Genomic DNA, 17714 nt, shown 5'->3' with positions numbered 1-17714 from the left:
AAGGGGGCATGGTTTTGAAATACAGAAAAAGTCAGAAGTAGGAGCAAACGGGGAATGAAGGCAGGCCAGTACAGACCCCTCCACAAAATTGATGCTTCAGGAAGAATTCACAAATGGGAAGTAGGAGGGCAATCCTGCAAAGCGATATTCCATGATGAGTGGACCACAGCTGTAATAGACTATTCTTGGGCAAGGAGGCCCTAGGCACTGAGGAAAATTCCAGAATGATCCCTGAGGAGAGGAGGTATGGTTTGAAAGTCTAGAGCAATTCAGGAACAGATTGAGAGGAGAAGGAAAGCAGGCCAGCCTGGGCCTCTCCACAGAATGAAGGTTCTAAGAAGAACTCACACATGGGAGAAGAAGAGTGGGTCTTGCATAAGGGAAATTACAGGGTGAATAATAGGCCATAGGGATGGTAGCTTGTTCTAGGGTGAGGAGGTCCCAGGGAAATTAAAGAATGGGACATCAGTATAGGAAGTATGGTTTTGAAGTCGAGAGAAAGTCAGGAACAGTGATGAGAGAGGATTGAAAGTAACTAAACCATTTTCATGGTTTCCAAGATCGTGTTGCAACAATTTGGCTAGCAGCTGCTGTGGGGGTGAAAGACCAACACAAGCCCAACAACAAGAATGCTGCCAGCACAAGTTCTTTTGATCTGCTTTACTAAGGAAAGTAATGTTAGGGGGTTAACAATCTTATTTCAATCCAACATATAACTATCATTCACTTAGTTCAGGGGGAAAAGCCAGCACCCTGAACTTCAGAGCAAATGCAAACAAATTACAAACCTACATTATAAGCAGAGCAAATACAATTCATAGTTACCAAGAAACCATCAACATTTGGGTTGACGATCTGGGAGACTCTTAGAGAAGCTGCCCAGAGTCTCACTCCAACACTCCTCCAGGAGTAAGAGCCTCAAGCAAATAGCTCTGTTCTCTCTTTTTATACAGTCTTTGGACATCATCAAACATCATCTGAGACCAGAACTCAGGCTCCTACTATTGGCTCTGGTCTTAGTAACTCCCCTTAGGGCCCTGGGGGCTTCACGCCCACGTAGGCTTAGCACCTAGTAGATAGGGGTTTGGGCCTGGGGTTTAGCACCTAGTAGACTCAATCAAAGAGACTTAATTAATTTATCATTCTAAAACAGTAAAAAAAAGTCCCAACTTAATTGATATTACAGATAGACACGTAATATTCTATATAAATACTGTATCTCTGTAACAACAAATATTACAGTGAGATTCCAGCTTATTATTATGAGTTCTTTTGTTACTAAACATTTTTCTAAAAGGAGATTTTGTTTAGTGTAATTTAGCTGTTTTTAGACTATTTTCTCTCATGCTGTTGAGGAACCTATAAGAAGAATTCTATTGTTTCCCTTTTTGATAGGAATAATATGGAAAAAGAAAAACAGAATAATATTTACAGAAAAATCAAGTTTGCTACCTATTCATGAGATTGGTAACACACACACACACACACACACACTCACACAGAGACTGTTTGTAATTTTAGAGCCTTTTTCTACCCAAACCCTCTCTTCTTGTCTTTTCCTTTGGATATATCAATGATTATGTAATGAAATGAAAGTGTAGGACTGAGGTACTAAGCTATAAAATTTACCAAAATATATACTTTTGCCACAAAATGCCACAAATATGTGGGTGGTTTTGGCAAACATTATTACTTGGCTTAGAGGGCTAAAAAAAACCAGACTGATTTTTCATTGGGTAAGACAATCTTTGTAGACTAGAGATTCTTTGTAAATTCCTTGTAAATTTTGGAGATTGCATGTTGTTTATATAATACAAATAAATTGTTATGCCACATTCAAAGTTTTTTGATAGTATAATTTAACCCAAAAATGTCCAACCTTATTGCCTAAAATGAAACACAGAATGTTTACTTAGCATTCCCTAAGAAGACACAAAGGACTAAATCAACAACCTCTTCTAATTATATAATGGTTTTGTAAAATAGCACTTTGCCTATTGAATTATATTATGATTCAAAATGTGGACATAACTTTGATAGGAATTATTTTTGTTAAGTGTTTCTGCTTTGGTCAAATTCTTATTTTTCTTGTTTTTTTTTTAATTTAAAATTTTGAATTTAAGCAAAATAATATTTTGAAGGAAGTAACTATCTCACTTCCAAAAATGTATCCATCCAAATATACTTTCATAAAAGTACATATACATATTTCCATATAGATGCATAGAAATTTTTATGTACAACATTTATTTTTCTTTTGTTTTAATTCAAATGTATAAATAGTAAATACTTTCCATTCCTGCTACCCTAAAGAGGGTATCACAAAACTTTTAACCTAATAAAGCTCAAAATTCTACTAAGATTTTTGGAGTCTTTCTATATCTGAACTATTGATTAGGAGCATGAATATCAGAATCAACAGGCTATAATAGGAATTTAATATTATATTGTTATAATATTAACAGGAATAACAGGATTCGTATTATAAGAAGACCCTACCTCCTCTTTGCACTTTTGTTTCTGATTCCAGTCATTCGAAGTAGAGTAGAAAGGAGTGTTCCAATACCTTTGTGCTGTGAGAGTGGGAGGGACTTGGGAAGAATTGATCAGGGTTTTTCTCATAAAGAATATTGAAAAATTGTATAGTTGCCAATGTCATACATATAAATGTATACATATAAACATATACATATAAAGTCAAATACCTTCATGTATTCCAATTTTCCAATTCCTCTCTCTCTCTCTCTCTCTCTCTCTCTCTCTCTCTTGCTCTCACTCTCTCTCTCTCTCTCTCTCTCTCTCCCTCTCTCTCTCTCTCTCTCTCTCCCTGTCTCTGTCTATTTGTGTCTGTCTGTTTCTCTCTTTTGCTTTTGGCTTCTTGTCCTAAAGTTAAGGATTCTTCTACCCAATGTTTTGGAAGATCAATCAATCAACAAGCATTTATTAAACATCTATGATGTATCAGGAACTAGAGGGTCAAAGACCAAAATGAAATATTCCCTCTCCTCAAGTAGCTTACCTTTTCTTAAGGGAAAAAATGTAAGTAGATGTAAAGTATACATATAAGCAGACAGACAATACATAAAAACAAATTTAATGTAATTTTAGTTAGGCAGGCTCTAGATGCTGTAGAAGTAAAAAAATACACTTGAACCGAGGTTTGAAATTACCTAGAGATTCTAAGAAGCAAAGGTGAGGAGTGAATGTACTCCAGGCATGATATAGAGGCAATTAATTTCTGTTCTATTTCTAACTTTAATTCTGAGGTGTAATGTCATGTCTTGTATAAGAATGTTAAATATGAGAGATGGGGAATAGGACACTTTGGTTGGGCCATAGCATGAGTGAAGAGTAATTATGTATAATAAATCTGTAAAGGGCTTTAAATGTCAAACAGAGGACTTTGTATTCAATCTTAGAGGCAAAAGGCAGCCACTGGGAATGGTCAAATGTGTGTTTTAGGAATATCACTTTGGTTGCTAGAAGCTAAGATGGCTTTTATTCTGCCTTTTTCATTCAATCAATATTCATAGACTGATCTGATTACGTATTCATTAATTCAACATAAACTTATCAAATACCTCCTGATGTTTGAGGTGGACTAGATGATACAAAAATAAGCAAGAAATGGTTTCTGGCCTCAAGGAGTATCCTTACGGGTCATATGACACATATAGACATAACTGTAACATGTGGTAAAACGTGATAGCTTTAATAAGATGAATATAAGGTGCTATAGTTGTACAGAAGAGACAGAGATCACTCAGCTTAAAAAGTGCTTCAAAGAGGAGGCAACATTAGAGATAAACCTTGAAATATCAGGAAGATTTTTGACTAAGGGAGATGAGGGGAAGGGCATTCCAAGATGAATGAGGAATATGAGTAGTAAAATCATGGCATAGGAAAAGCAAAAGACAGGTTTGAGAAAAATCAATTACTGTATCTCAATTAGTCTAGAGTTCAGGCTTCATTAAGAAAATTAGTAAGAAAAAAGTTAGACATGGTATATTGGGGCCCAATTGTGGAAGTCCTTGAATTTAGACTTTGTACTGGTTGGTTGGTTGGTTGTCATCCTTCATTCTTGAAGAGGACCAAAATGACATCACTATGCTAGACTCAAGTTTCAGTGCATCCAACTGTGGCTGATCAGGCCAACATGAGCTCAGAATGTTCTACCACAGGTCAGGCACAAATAGTCCATGTGAACATTCAGGGTGGATTCTGTAAATTTGCATGTCTTGTGTTTCTTTTGAGCTACTTCAATTCTGCTTTGTTCATAGAGAATAGCACCTTCTCTGATGTGGGCACCAATGAGGAGAGGATCAGTGACTATTTTTCAGTGAAGGAGAGATGTAGTAAAGACTATCATTTTAAGATTGAATAAAATGGAAGGGTATGTAGGTGAGGGCTAGTATTAGCTGCAGGAACAGCTAATTAGATATCCATTGCAGTCTTCCATGACACCATTCATCATTGCAAAGGCTCTATGAACAAAATGCACACACAGAATTGTCATTTTGTCCTTTAATTCCAATAAAAATGCACTGTTACTCAGTATGATAACTGAATAAACATAGCTTCTGCAGAGTGAATGATGCCTCACACATACATGTAGTACTACTTTCAAATGTATATTAATACTGATTCGATTTTTAAAATATAAATTTACTTTAAAATATTATTAAATTTATAGCAGTTTTATAATCATTAATTTTTTCAACAAATGAATATTAATAGTGTGAAAATCATGTGGGAATCTGAGTACTCTTTTTTACATTAATATGGTGTCATAAAGAAAAAGTTTGAAAATGAGTGATCTCATTCAAGTTTACACTCATTCTAAGAGCTCCATTAGGACAACTCTGATAGGTTCTCATACATCCTGACGATATTTAGTGATGGGCCTATTCTATTACTAAATAACTCTCGTAGTTAGAAAGCTATTTCTTACATCTAGATGAAATTTGTTTGTTCAGTCTGCCCTCTGATTCTGACCCTCTCATTTGAAACATACAGGGAAAAATATCTAGTCTTTTTAAGTCCTTCGTAGGTTCATGGACTACTAGAGAGGAAAGGAATATTAGAGGTCACTTAGTCCAAACTCCATAACTTTTAACAAACAATAGAATCCAGAGCCCAGGAAAGCAAAGTGCATTAACCAACACATCACACACACACACACACACACACACACACACACACACACACATGCTGCTAATGGCATAGCTGAGCCTCAAAAATCCCAGTTGTCTGGCTCCAACTCTGACATTCCTTCTACTATACCACACTGCTCTCAACTTCCTCCTTAAACTTCTTTCCTAATGCTTACCATTCCACTTCATTCAACAATTCCTGGTAGGATGTGATGTGTAAATCACAGCCAAACAATTACTCTCAGCTATGTAATATCTCCTGCCTACTCCCCCTTCTCTCCTCTGACACTACTATAGTCGTACTGCAGTCCACATCGCCAGATAGAATGTATTGCTTTGTGAGGAATTTAATTCACTATCATTAGAGAATGCCACGTGCTATATAAAAGAAATTCTTGTTCAGAAACAAATTAGAGGTATCTTCCACCTTTGGGATTCTATTATTCTATGACAAGCTTTAACGAGTTAAGGAAATTAAATTTCTGTGTAAATGAAATCAGGGGTTTTGGGGGGGTGGTTTTTTTATTTTGGTAGAGGCAGTGTAGTTTAGTAAATTGGTTATTGGATTTGTATTCAAGAAGATATGAGTTCAAATCCTGCTTCAGATACTCACTGGTTATGTAAATCTAGGTAATTCACTTAACCTCTCTGTGTCTCAGTTTGGTCATTTATGAAATGAAGGTTTTTATCTGTGATCCCACGGTCTTTTCAGATTCACAAAAGCCGGAATGTTTCAGAAAAAAATGTTTTATTCATTTTACATTGCTTCGATCAGAGATTATTTTACATCTTCCTTGCTATAAACTCTTTTTCAAAAATGCATTGAGTGGCAGAGCCAAGACGGTGTCTGGAAAGCAGGGACTTGCATGAGGTCCCTGCTAAGTCCCTCCAAAAACCTATAAAAAATGGCTCTGAACAAATTCTAGAACTACAGAACCCACAAAATAGCAGAGGGAAGCAGGGCTCCAGCCCAGGACAGCCTGGATGGTCACTGGGTGAGGTCTATTGCACACAGAGCTGGGAGCAGAAGGGGGGCAGAGCACAGCGTGGCCGCATAGGCCAACCAGACCAGGATCTGGGCGGAACAGGCCCTAGCACCCTGAATCAGTGGGCTGTGGCAGTTACCAAACTTCTCAACACACAAACACCAAAGACAACAGAGAAGGTTAGTGGGAAAACCTGTGGAGACAGAGTGAAAGGAGTTCTCAGTTTGGCCACCACCCCAGGGGAAGTAGAGGTGGTGCAGCTACAGAACTATAGCTGCAGCTGCTTCTGGCCCCAGGCCCACCTGGTGGGAGGAATTAAGTGGCAGATCAGAGCAGGACTGTGAAGCCTGCTGAAGATCTGAGTCAGGTCCAGGTTGGCAGTTCTTGGGGAAGGAGGAGTGCTGGTGTGGCAGAGCTGGCTGTATAGAAATAGCTCTGAAAACAACAGCGCATCCCCTCAAGCTTGGAACAAAGTACTCTTTATTCTACAAGCAGTCATACCCCAATTAAAAACTCAAGGGTCAAGTAAGTTGGCTGGGAACATGGCCAGGCAGCGAAAACGCACTCAGATTCAGTCCCAGACTTTGGAATCTTTCTTTGGTGACAAAGAAGACAAAAACATACAGCCAGAAGAAGTCAACAAAGTCAAAGAGCCTACATCAAAAGCCTCCAAGAAAAACATGAACTGGTCTCAAGCCATGGAAGAGCTCAAAAAGGATTTGGAAAAGCAAGTTAGAGAAGGAGAGGAAAAATTGGGAAGAGAAATGAGAATGATGAGAGAAAACCATGAAAAACAAGTCAATGACTTGTTAAAGGAGACCCCCAAAAAAACTGAAAAAAATACTGAAGAAAACAACACTTTAAAAAATAGACTAACTCAAAAGGCAAAAGAGCTACAGAAAGCCAGTGAGGAGAAGAACACTTTGAAAGGCAGAATTAGCCAAATGGAAAAGGAGGTCCAAAAGACCACTGAAGAAAATACTACCTGAAAAATTAGATTGGAGCAAGTGGAAGCTAGTGACTTTATGAGAAATCAAGATATTATAAAACAGAACCAAAAGAATGGAAAACTGGAAGACAATGTGAAATATCTCATTGGAAAAACCACTGACCTAGAAAATAGATCCAGGAGAGATCATTTAAAAATTATTGGACTACCTGAAAGCCATGATCAAAAAAAACATCTTTCAAGAAATGATCAAGGAGAACTGTCCTGATATTCTGGAGCCACAGGGCAAAATAGAAATTGAAAGAATCCATCGATCGTCTCCTCAAATAGATCCCAAAAAGAAATCTCCTAGGAATATTGTCACCAAATTCCAGAGCTCCCAGATCAAGGAGAAGATACTTCAAGCAGCCAGAAAGAAACAATTTGAGTATTGTAGAAACACAATCAGGGTAATACAAGATCTAGCAGCTTCTACATTAAGGGATTGAAGGGCTTGGAATATGATATTCCGGAGGTCAATGGAGCTAGGATTAAAACCAAGAATCACCTACCCAGCAAAACTGAGTATCACGCTCCAAGGCAAAATATGGATTTTCAATAAAATAGAGGACTTTCAAGCTTTCTCAGTAAAAAGACCAGAGCTGAATAGAAAATTTGACTTTCAAACACCATACTCAAGAGAAGCATGAAAAGGTAAACAATAAAAACAAATCACAAGGTACTTACTAAATTTGAACTGTTTTGTTTACATTCCTACATGGAAAGATGATGTGTATGAATCATGAGACCTCAGTATTAGGGTAGCTGAAGGGAATATGCATATATATATTCATATATGTATATATATACATATATAATGTGTGTATGTATATATATATGTGTGTATGTATATATATATGTATGTGTGTGTATATATATGTATATATATATATACATATATATGTAGACAGAGGGCACAAGGTGAGTTGAATATGAAGGGATGATATCTAAAAAAAAATAAAATCAAATTAAGGGAGGAGAGAGGAATATATTGAGAGAGCGAGAAAGGGAGAGATAGAATGGGGTAAATTATCTTGCATAAACGTGGCATGAAAAAGCAGTTCTGTAGGAAGGGAAGAGAAGTCAGGTGAGGGATAATGAGTGAATCTTGCTCTCATCACATTTGACCTGAGGAGGGAATACCATACACACTCAACTGGGTATCTTACCCCACAGGAAAGAAGGAGGAAGAAGATAAAAAAGGGGGGATGATAGAAGGGAGGGCAGATAGGGGGAGGAGGTAATCAAAAACATACACTTTCAAAAGGGGCAGAGTCAAGGGAGAAAATTCAGTAAAGGGGGATAGGTTAGGAAGGAGCAAAATATGGTTAGTCTTTCACAATGTGAGTATTGTGGAAGGGTTTTACATAGTGATATGCAAGTGGCCTATGTTGAATTGCTTGCCTTCTTAGGGAGGGTGGGTGGGAAGGGAAGAGGGGAGAGAATTTGGAACTCAAAGTTTTGAAAACAGACATTCAAAAAGCAAAAAAAAAAAAACTTTTTGCATGCAACTAAGAAATAAGATACACAGGCAATGGGGCATAGAAATGTATCTTGCCCTATAAGAAAGGAAGGGAAAAGGGGATCGGAGGGGAGTGGGTGACAGAAAGGAGGACTGACTGGGGAACAGGGCAACCAGAATATATGCCATCTTGGACTGGGGGGGTGGGTAGAAAGGGGAAAATATTCAAAATTCAAACTCATGTGAAAATCAATGCTGAAAACTAAATATATTAAATAAGTTAAATAAATAAATTTTTAAAAAAGAAATTAAACAATAAAAAACAAAACAAAACAAAACAAAAAAATGCATTGATACTGTAGTTTTGAATGGCCCTAAATTAAGGCCTTGATTAAGCCCATGTAGCCCACAAATAGGTAGTTTTCCATAAAAAAGGCTTTCAAGTATGTATATAAATGTATATACCCAAGTAAAACTCAGTAGTAAATGGAAATAATTTATCCAAATGACCCCTGTGACTAATGTCATACAGATTAGACATTAAGGCTAGAAAGGCTGTCATTTTCTTTTCATCTCCTCAATGTAGGAGAACACTACATTTGTAAAAGTTCTAAGCACCAGCCCTGGATTCAGGAGGACCTGAGTTCAAATCTGGCCTCAGACACTTGACACATGTTCTACCTGTGTGACCTTGGGCAAGTCACTTAACCCCAATGGCCTTACCCAAAAAAAAAATCAGGAAAAAAATTTCTAATTTGAGAATTTTCTTAAATGACATTTTAGGTATTGAACTTCAGCCTTTTGTAGACTTTTCCCTCTGGCTTCTCTTATCCTTCTCTCATTCTCTATCTCTACTACTACAAGTATAATTAAAACAAACTTTTTTAATGACTTCCATTATGCTAGATGCTGGGGGGGGGGGGTGGGGTGGGAAATGAAGTTGATATAAGACACAAGCACTCTAGAGTACAGTAGAGTAGAGGGATATAACACCAAAGTGCTGAGCTACAATAAAGCATATAATGTAAGTACATTAGAGATTTACAAAAGAAAATGGTGTAAGATCTAGACATTTTTTCCAAGTAGAAGGATAAAGAACGGACACTCTGGCCTTCACTGATTAGACTTAGTCTAGATCCCTTCAATTATTATATTTTCAGTACAAATTTCAATTTCAAAATTCAGTTATGTGAGTAATATTTGTCATGGTTCTCTGCTCTAATTTTGCTCCATGAATGGAAATGTATATATTAGACACAGATTTAAGCAAGATACAAATTTTGATGGCAATTTACAGAATAAAGGAGGAAATAATCTTTAAAAATCCTAAAATTATAGCCTCATAGACATAGAAGTGGTCTTAGAAGTCATTTAGTCTAATGCCCTCATTTTACAGATGAATAAATGGTAACTGGGTAATGTTAAATGACTTTCTGAAGATATAGTAACCAACTCTAAATCCAGCCCTCTTTTCATTATGCCATGTTATCCATTAGAATCTCTCCAAATTATGAATATTTGGTCTTCACTGTTGTTCTTATAAAATATTTTTGGGTTACTGCTAGTCAGTTGAGCTATCAAAATAGTTTTAAATAGATGGGTGCTTGATGAAAACAAACTATTGAAAATGTTTTCAAAATAGAAGGACAAAAACAGTGCCAAAAATTGATATGAGAATATTATGTTGTCCCCACTGCTTTAGGAAATGGGCAGGGATAAACAGGTGTTACTAATCGCTGTTCAATCTGGTCTCTATAATTGTGAAGGTAGAGAGAACCTCAAACAGCTGGCTTCTCTTCTGATTAAAAATGCCTTCATAATAAACTCCTAACCTTTCACTCTTCTAGTCACATGTTTTGTACTTTTTTTGGCCTAGGGAAATGAATGGATTAGCAGTATCATATCTCTGAGTCAGTAAGTTAATTAAGGACCATGAGGATAAAATGGAATAATGAATTATTCAGCTGATAACAAACATTATATAAAATTCCATTTATTGGATAGACAATTTGATTTTATTAGCTTTAGAATTATAGGAATGAATTCTTTAATGTTATGTAGAAATATTTAGTGTGTGTAAAATGGTTTTCACTTAGCTTGTTTAGTGTGCTACAGCAGCATGGCTTCTCAGTAGATCATTGGAGTATTTCAAGTAACTGCTCTGGTAATCATGAATTCTGAGAGGATGACATAGCCAAGAAGTGGAAAGTTTTTTTTTTTGAAGTAGAACTTCTAATGAGAGAGGAATTTAAGAGATTCATTTTTTCTTATTATTTCCCTCCTTTTCTTATTTAATTGGTGACTATCCGATACTGTTAGCAATTTGTCCCATTCCAGAGTGAATTAATTAAACAATATCAGAACAACTGAAGGGAATAATTTATTACATATGAATAAGAATAGAAACCTTTCCCAACCCACAACTCTTACTTCTCCCCCAAAAGATTTTTCTTTTCAGCAAGTCCCCCCCCTTCTTTTATCCAACATTCCTTCAGAATATGTATGTAAGTTCCTTGGGGTCAGAAGCTGTATCATTTTAAAATTTTTATCCCTTGTGCCTAGCACAGTGTATGGTATATGGTCAGCCCTTAATTTGTTTGTTGCTTCATTATTGTGATAACCAACAAGTATTTATTAATCATCTATGTCCCAAGCATTGTGCAGCATACTGAGTATACAAATAAAATCTATATACCAATTCTTACTCTCAGGGAACTTAGATTTGAACGGTGAAGACAAGAAATACAAATATAAAATAAACATATACAAAATAAGGAAAATAATATGAGTTAGATAAATACAAGGCAGTTTGGGAAGGAGAACACTGGCATCTGTGGGGAATTAGGCAAGGCTATTTCTTAAAGAAAGAGAGGAACTCACAGGATTGACAGTGTTAAGAGACAGAGATAAGAGATGAATAAGTGTTTAAGGAACAGAAAGTAGCCAGTGTGACTGGAGTGCAGAGTGCGAGAGGAGTGTTGTGCAATGATGGTGGAAAGATAAGTTGGAATCAGGTTGTGAAGGTCTTTTTTTTTCAGAATGGCTAGACTAATTATAATTCCACCAACAGTGCCTGTTCTCTCCCAGCCCCTCTAACGATTACAACTTTCTTATTTTTTTCATCTTTGTCAGTCTGATATGTGTGAATTGGGAATTCAGGGTTATATTAATTTTAATTTCTTTTTTATGACAAATCAGGGACTTTTTTCATATGACTGGTAGCTTACATTTTTTTATTTGAAAATTACTCTAGTAAAAATTACTCTAGTATATCATTTGCCCCTTGTTCATTGGTGAATGGTTCTTGTTCTAATATATTTATAGGAATCCTCTGTTTAAAGCATATTTAATATTAGAACTTTATGAGAATTTTCTGCAAGGATTCTTTTTTTTAGTTTACTATTTTCCTTCTAGTTTAGTTAGAAAAAAATAAGAGATATGCTATTCAGCAGTGAGACCTAATTGAGATTTGATAACATAAATTTAGACTGGACACACTTGTCACGATTATGTGACTTTCTATAGGGATCTTCAACAACAGGCATGTAGGAATAGGAAAGCAAAATTATGGGGGATGAGCCCTAGAGAGGTTAATGTGAGTAATGATAGGATGAGGGATACAAATCTCAAGAGCTGAGGACAGCATATAGTTGGAAAGATTGGGAAGAGAAGAAAATGAAGCCAATGTAGTGGTGATGACTTGGAAGAGAGGGGAGAAATGACTTGACTAGTAGTTAAGGTCAGGATGAAGAAAAATTTAGGAGAAGTAAGACATAGGAGGTTGTGGTCAGATGTAAAAATGTCAGAGTTCTGAATCCAACAAGTGAAATATTGTAAATAATGATATCAAGAATGTGAAGCTCTGTGTGACTAAAATGGAGTGAAGGTAAAGGGAATGGGACTTAAGATACTGGATGAACTGAGATTCAGGGGCACTTGAGGTCACATTGAAGTGTATATTAAATTCTTAAATGTAAAACAGAGGGGTTAGGTGAACAGTAAAACTGATCCAGGTACTGAACTCATTGAGAAAGAAGATAAGATAAATAGAGAACCATCTTGTATTTGTCACTGAGACATGGAAGAAAAAAAATAACTAGCTCAGATTAACCTAACAAGAGAAGTTACTGAATTTTGGTGGAAGGTGGAGGAATGAAAGTAAGGATCAAGAGTATATAGTTATCCCTTCCACATCACATCTTCCCCATTGGGGTTTCAATATATCATGGGTCAGCATAAGATGTTAAATGGGAGTTTGGGGGAAGTTTTGCAGAAGCTGCAGGGCACACGTGAAGGCCAGCAGATGACACAGAGTCTGTGACCAAATACTTAACCCATATTTTACAATAAGTTACTATAAATACCCCTTAAAAGAAAAAATAAATCAGACTTCTTTTCTGGTACAGAGGGAGTGCCAAAAATATTTTATTTGGATTTTCTAGACTGCAGGGATGCTGCCCTCATAACCCCAATAATGTGAAAGGCATAACTGTTCCTGCTCGTCCTGGTCCTTGTCCAGTGTATTCAGTAGTCAGTAGTCAATAATTATTTATTAAGTACCTGCTATGTATTAGGCACTGTGCTAAGAACTGGTGATACAAAAAGAGGCAAAAGCTGGCCCTACAGGAGTTAAAAATCTGAGTGGGACAAAAAAACCCAAATATCTTTAAGCAAGCTATATACAGGGAAAATAGGAAATAAATGAGAGGCAAATCACTAGAATTAAGAGGGTTTGGGAAAATCTTCCTATAGAAGATGAGCTCTTACTTGAGATTTAAAGAAAGTGAAGGAAGCCAGTAAGTGGAACTGAGAAAGGAGAACATTCCAGTCTGGGGGACAGCTGGGAACTGAGGGGTGGAGTGTCTTGTTTGAAGAACTGCAAGGGAGCTAGTAGTACTGGATCAGAGTAAGTTAAAAGAAGAATTGTAAGAAAAGGTAGCATGGTTTCTGGTTTTGCTCCCACAGAAGCTATCCATATAGCTGAGTTAAAGTTTACCTACCAAGACAATGGCCATCCTGGTGTCAGGGAAGCTAGAGAGGCTAAACCAGTTGAACCAGTTCAAGCTTATCGTGTCAGTTCAAGGGTCAGGTCCTGGTCAAGTGTCCAGGCCTACTGATCTGCATAATTTGCAAATGTTAAAGAGGGACAGTGGGGAAATAAAGAATGTAGCTTAGCCCTAACTCAGACAAGGAAGATAGAACTAATTAACTTCACTTTTGCTTCTGTATCCTTACTATCCTACCTATGTAAACTGTGTAAGTTAAGAAAAGTATGTAGAAAAGTAAAGAATGTGAACTAACCCTAACCCAAACAAGGATGGAGGAACTGTTTACCCTCACTCCTGCTTCTGTATTGGTGTGAGTGTTCCTAGTGAGCACTCCACCTGCTCTCTCGCAAGGAGTGTAATAAACACCTTCCTCTGCCCACTCTGGTCCTGAGTTCTTTGGGTGAGAATGAGCAAATCCCACAGATCTTCCTACCAGGAAAGCTATGAGCTGCGGAAGCCATCTTAGGCTCACTTCCTCACCCTGTGTTGGGGAGTTCTGTGATCCCCACAGTGGTGTTAAGGGGGCTACCACTTGGGTCTTCCTCAGGGTCCAACCCTAGGAAGTCCTGTGGTCCCCACAATCATACTAAGGGGCCATCATGTAGTTCTTCCTCAGGGTCTGACCCTGCCTAGGGAGGTCCTGTGATCCCCACAGACTAAGGGACCATCATGTGATTCTTCCTCAGGGTTTGGCCCTGCCCAGGAAACCCTGTGATCCCCACAACCATGTTTCTCACAGACTGAAAAATTAGGAGAAGATAACTTATGAAAAAAAGCTTAATTGAGTCTTGGAGATGGCGACCAAGGATCTGGTATCTTCTGAGGGTGGAATGGGGGTGGGGGTAGTAGAGCGGGATTCACTGGACTTTGCAGATTTTTCTGACAAATTAAATTGTCATGGTCACACATTTCACTAAGATTATAGAGAACGTAAAATCCTGCAGTGTCTAATATTTATTGATTTGTTAAAAGCATTTATCTTTCTAGAAGAAAATTCACTGTTATTTACTAGAGTCCTAGAAATGCTAGGTAGAGCAATAAGACAGAAAAAGGAATTGAGAAAATAAACATAGGCAAAGAAGAAACAAAAACGATCAGTTTTGGCAGATGCTATGACAATTTATGTAGACAATACTAGAAACAAGCAAAAAGTTAATTAAAACAATAATTTCACAGTTGTGGAATAAGAAATAAATCCACATAACTTGTCAATATTTTTGTGTTGACAACAAAATTGAGCAGGAAGAGATAGAGAAATTCTGTCCAAAATAGATAGAGCACATTAAAATGTTTGGAAATCTCTCCACCAAGACAGGCTCAGGAACTATATGAATAGAGCTACACAAATTTTTGTCTCTATAGAGAAATAAAAATGCATCTATACAATTAAAATTATATTGATTCCTGCTAGGTAAACCAAGCTAATATAATAAAAATTACAAAACTGCCGAAATCTATTTATTTATTCAGTACCATACCAATAAAACTACCATAGGATTACTTTATGAAGTTAGAAAAAATTTATTTGAAGAAAAAAAAGAAATCAAAAAAACATTAAAAATTTTAAATTCAAGAATCTCCAGTGAAATTTTTTTTAAAAAAAAAAGTGAGGAAAGGTAGAAAGCTTAACAGTACCATTTTTTTATTTTTTTCTATTTCTTCTTTGCACTTTTGTTCTAAAACTTCGGCATAATTTTCCTTAAATTGTAATATTATGTTAGGAGGCTTTTTTTGATCATAACTTTCAGGTAGTCCAATGATTTTTATATTTTGTCTCCTAGATCTGTTCTCCAGATTCTTTGTTTTTCTAAGGAGATGTTTCACATTCTCTTCTATTTTTCATTCTTTTGCCTTTGTTTTGTTTCTTGGTATCTCATAACATCACTAGCTTCCTCTTTCTCAATTCCGGTTTTCCAAGAGTTATTTTCTTCCTTAAGATTTTGGACCTCCTTTTCCAATCGGTTGACTTTCTTTTCATAATTTTCTTGGATTGCTTTTTTCCCAGTTTTTCCTCAATCTCTCTTATTTGATTTTTGAAGTCTTTTTAAGTTCTTCCAAGAACTCTTGTTGGGCTTGTGACCATTTGACATTGCTCTTTGGAGTAGGCATCACTTTTTTACCTCAATATCTTTCTCTGAATATGAACTCAGATCTTCTTTTACACCATAGTATCTAAAGGAATAAAATAAAGGCTGAAGAGCTAATGATTGACCTAAGCTTTAAAAGATCCTGAGGGATCCTAAAAGGCAGAAGTCAGCAGTGAATACAGCCTAAGCAAAGGCAAAAAAAAAAATAGGAGACAAAATGTAGCACGTGAGGAACAGCAAGTGAGTTTGGTTGTGATACAGTGAGTGACAGGAAATAATGCATAATATAATGTTAAAGGAAGGCTGGAGGTAGATTGTGAAGAGCTTTAATTACCGAGATATTTGCATTTGATCCTAAAGGTAACAGGGAGTATCAGGAGTTTAATGAGCCAGGGAATACGGTCAAACCTCTACTTTAGAAATGTTAATTGGGCAGCTGAATTGAGGAAAGAGTGGAAAGGGGAGAAACTTGAGGTAGGAAAATGAATAAGAAGACTGCAGCAATAGTAGAATACTATATACTAGGGAATAGCACTTGCTCTTAAATATCTATTTTGGTTTTTATATAGCTTGGAAATTAGAATCTTTTCAGAGATATTCAATGTGAAGCTTTTCTTTCCCCTTAAATTTATGAGGGCTCTTCATATCCTTCTTGGATTAACTGAATTTATCCAAAAGCTTTCCAATGTCATTTAACTGAAATTATTTTCCTGCGTGATTGCCTTTATCACTTCTCTGGCTAAGAATTCTCCCTCTGGCCATAGCTATGAAAGTAACCTGATTTGGTTCTCATCTACTTCTTTTTTTTTTAATAGCGTGACCTTTAATATAGAGGTTGTTTATCCATTTGGGGCTCATTGTGTTAAATGGTGTAAGAAGAAACAGTTCACTCTTTCAAAATAAGAATGAAAGTTGGGTAAGTTAAAGAGCAATACTGCCTAAGAAAGGCAGTGCCCACCAATGGAACATATGGCTAATGGAATAATAGGTAATGGCTTTCAATAAATCACTCTTAATATTAGTCACTGCTCTCTAATAGAAGTGACAGCATAGCTGAGTGCTCTGAGAATAGATATGGGACTATGGAATTCTCAAGTTTTTATCCTGACTCCATCATCTAATTGCTGGTTGCAATAGAAATATACCCTAGGCTATATATCTCGCCAAATGGAAATGATACCATATGATAGAAATACTATTCACACTGTTTTTAAAGCATCTGAAGGGATCCATAGATATCAATATTAGAGAACGAAATGAGTGTGGGAGTACACAGGAATAATAATTTACAACAATATAATTTACAATAATTCTAAATAAAAACAAAAAGTCTTTAAAACAAGTTCTAAAATGGTTTGGCAGCATTAGACATGTGCTTTCAACTTGTCTACTCTGTAGTAACTCATATCTAGCAACAAAAATACTAACCCTTTTAGTGAATGATTGATATTAAGAATACTTGTGCATTAAGCATGGCATTTTCAATTATCTTACAAGTGGGGATGATTTTCAAATTTTATTACCTTTATTATTTGAAAACTTAGGCAGTTAACTGCTCACTAAATGCTTATTAAAGTTTGCAGTGTAGGGACTTTGATATTCTAGTAAGTAGATTAAATTCCTTATAAGATTTTTCAAAAATTTTTGACATCCTAGCTAGCAGTTAGGTTAAACTGTTAAACTTTATTTTGAAGAAATCAGCTAAAGGAATTAAAATACTTTTTTGGCCTTGGGTGAATTATAGAATCAAAAAACATTTCCCAATGGTACCCTGAATCCCTTGTCTCCTATGTTACTCTAGCCCAAGGAAATCTCAGCAAAGAGAAATATTGTAGAAGATAAGATTGTCTTTTAAAAAATCCCTGCGCTTGTCCATTGCTCAAATTTGGAAATACATCTCTTTCACAAAATTATCTTGATTAAAATATTTCTATGAATGACCTCACAGAGCACAGATAGGATGTCAAAAATTTCATGTAATTTGGAGACT

The sequence above is a fragment of the Trichosurus vulpecula genome, chromosome 4, assembly GCF_011100635.1.
Source record: "Trichosurus vulpecula isolate mTriVul1 chromosome 4, mTriVul1.pri, whole genome shotgun sequence".
Classification (NCBI taxonomy): domain Eukaryota; kingdom Metazoa; phylum Chordata; class Mammalia; order Diprotodontia; family Phalangeridae; genus Trichosurus; species Trichosurus vulpecula.
This window is presented reverse-complemented; position numbering follows the sequence as displayed.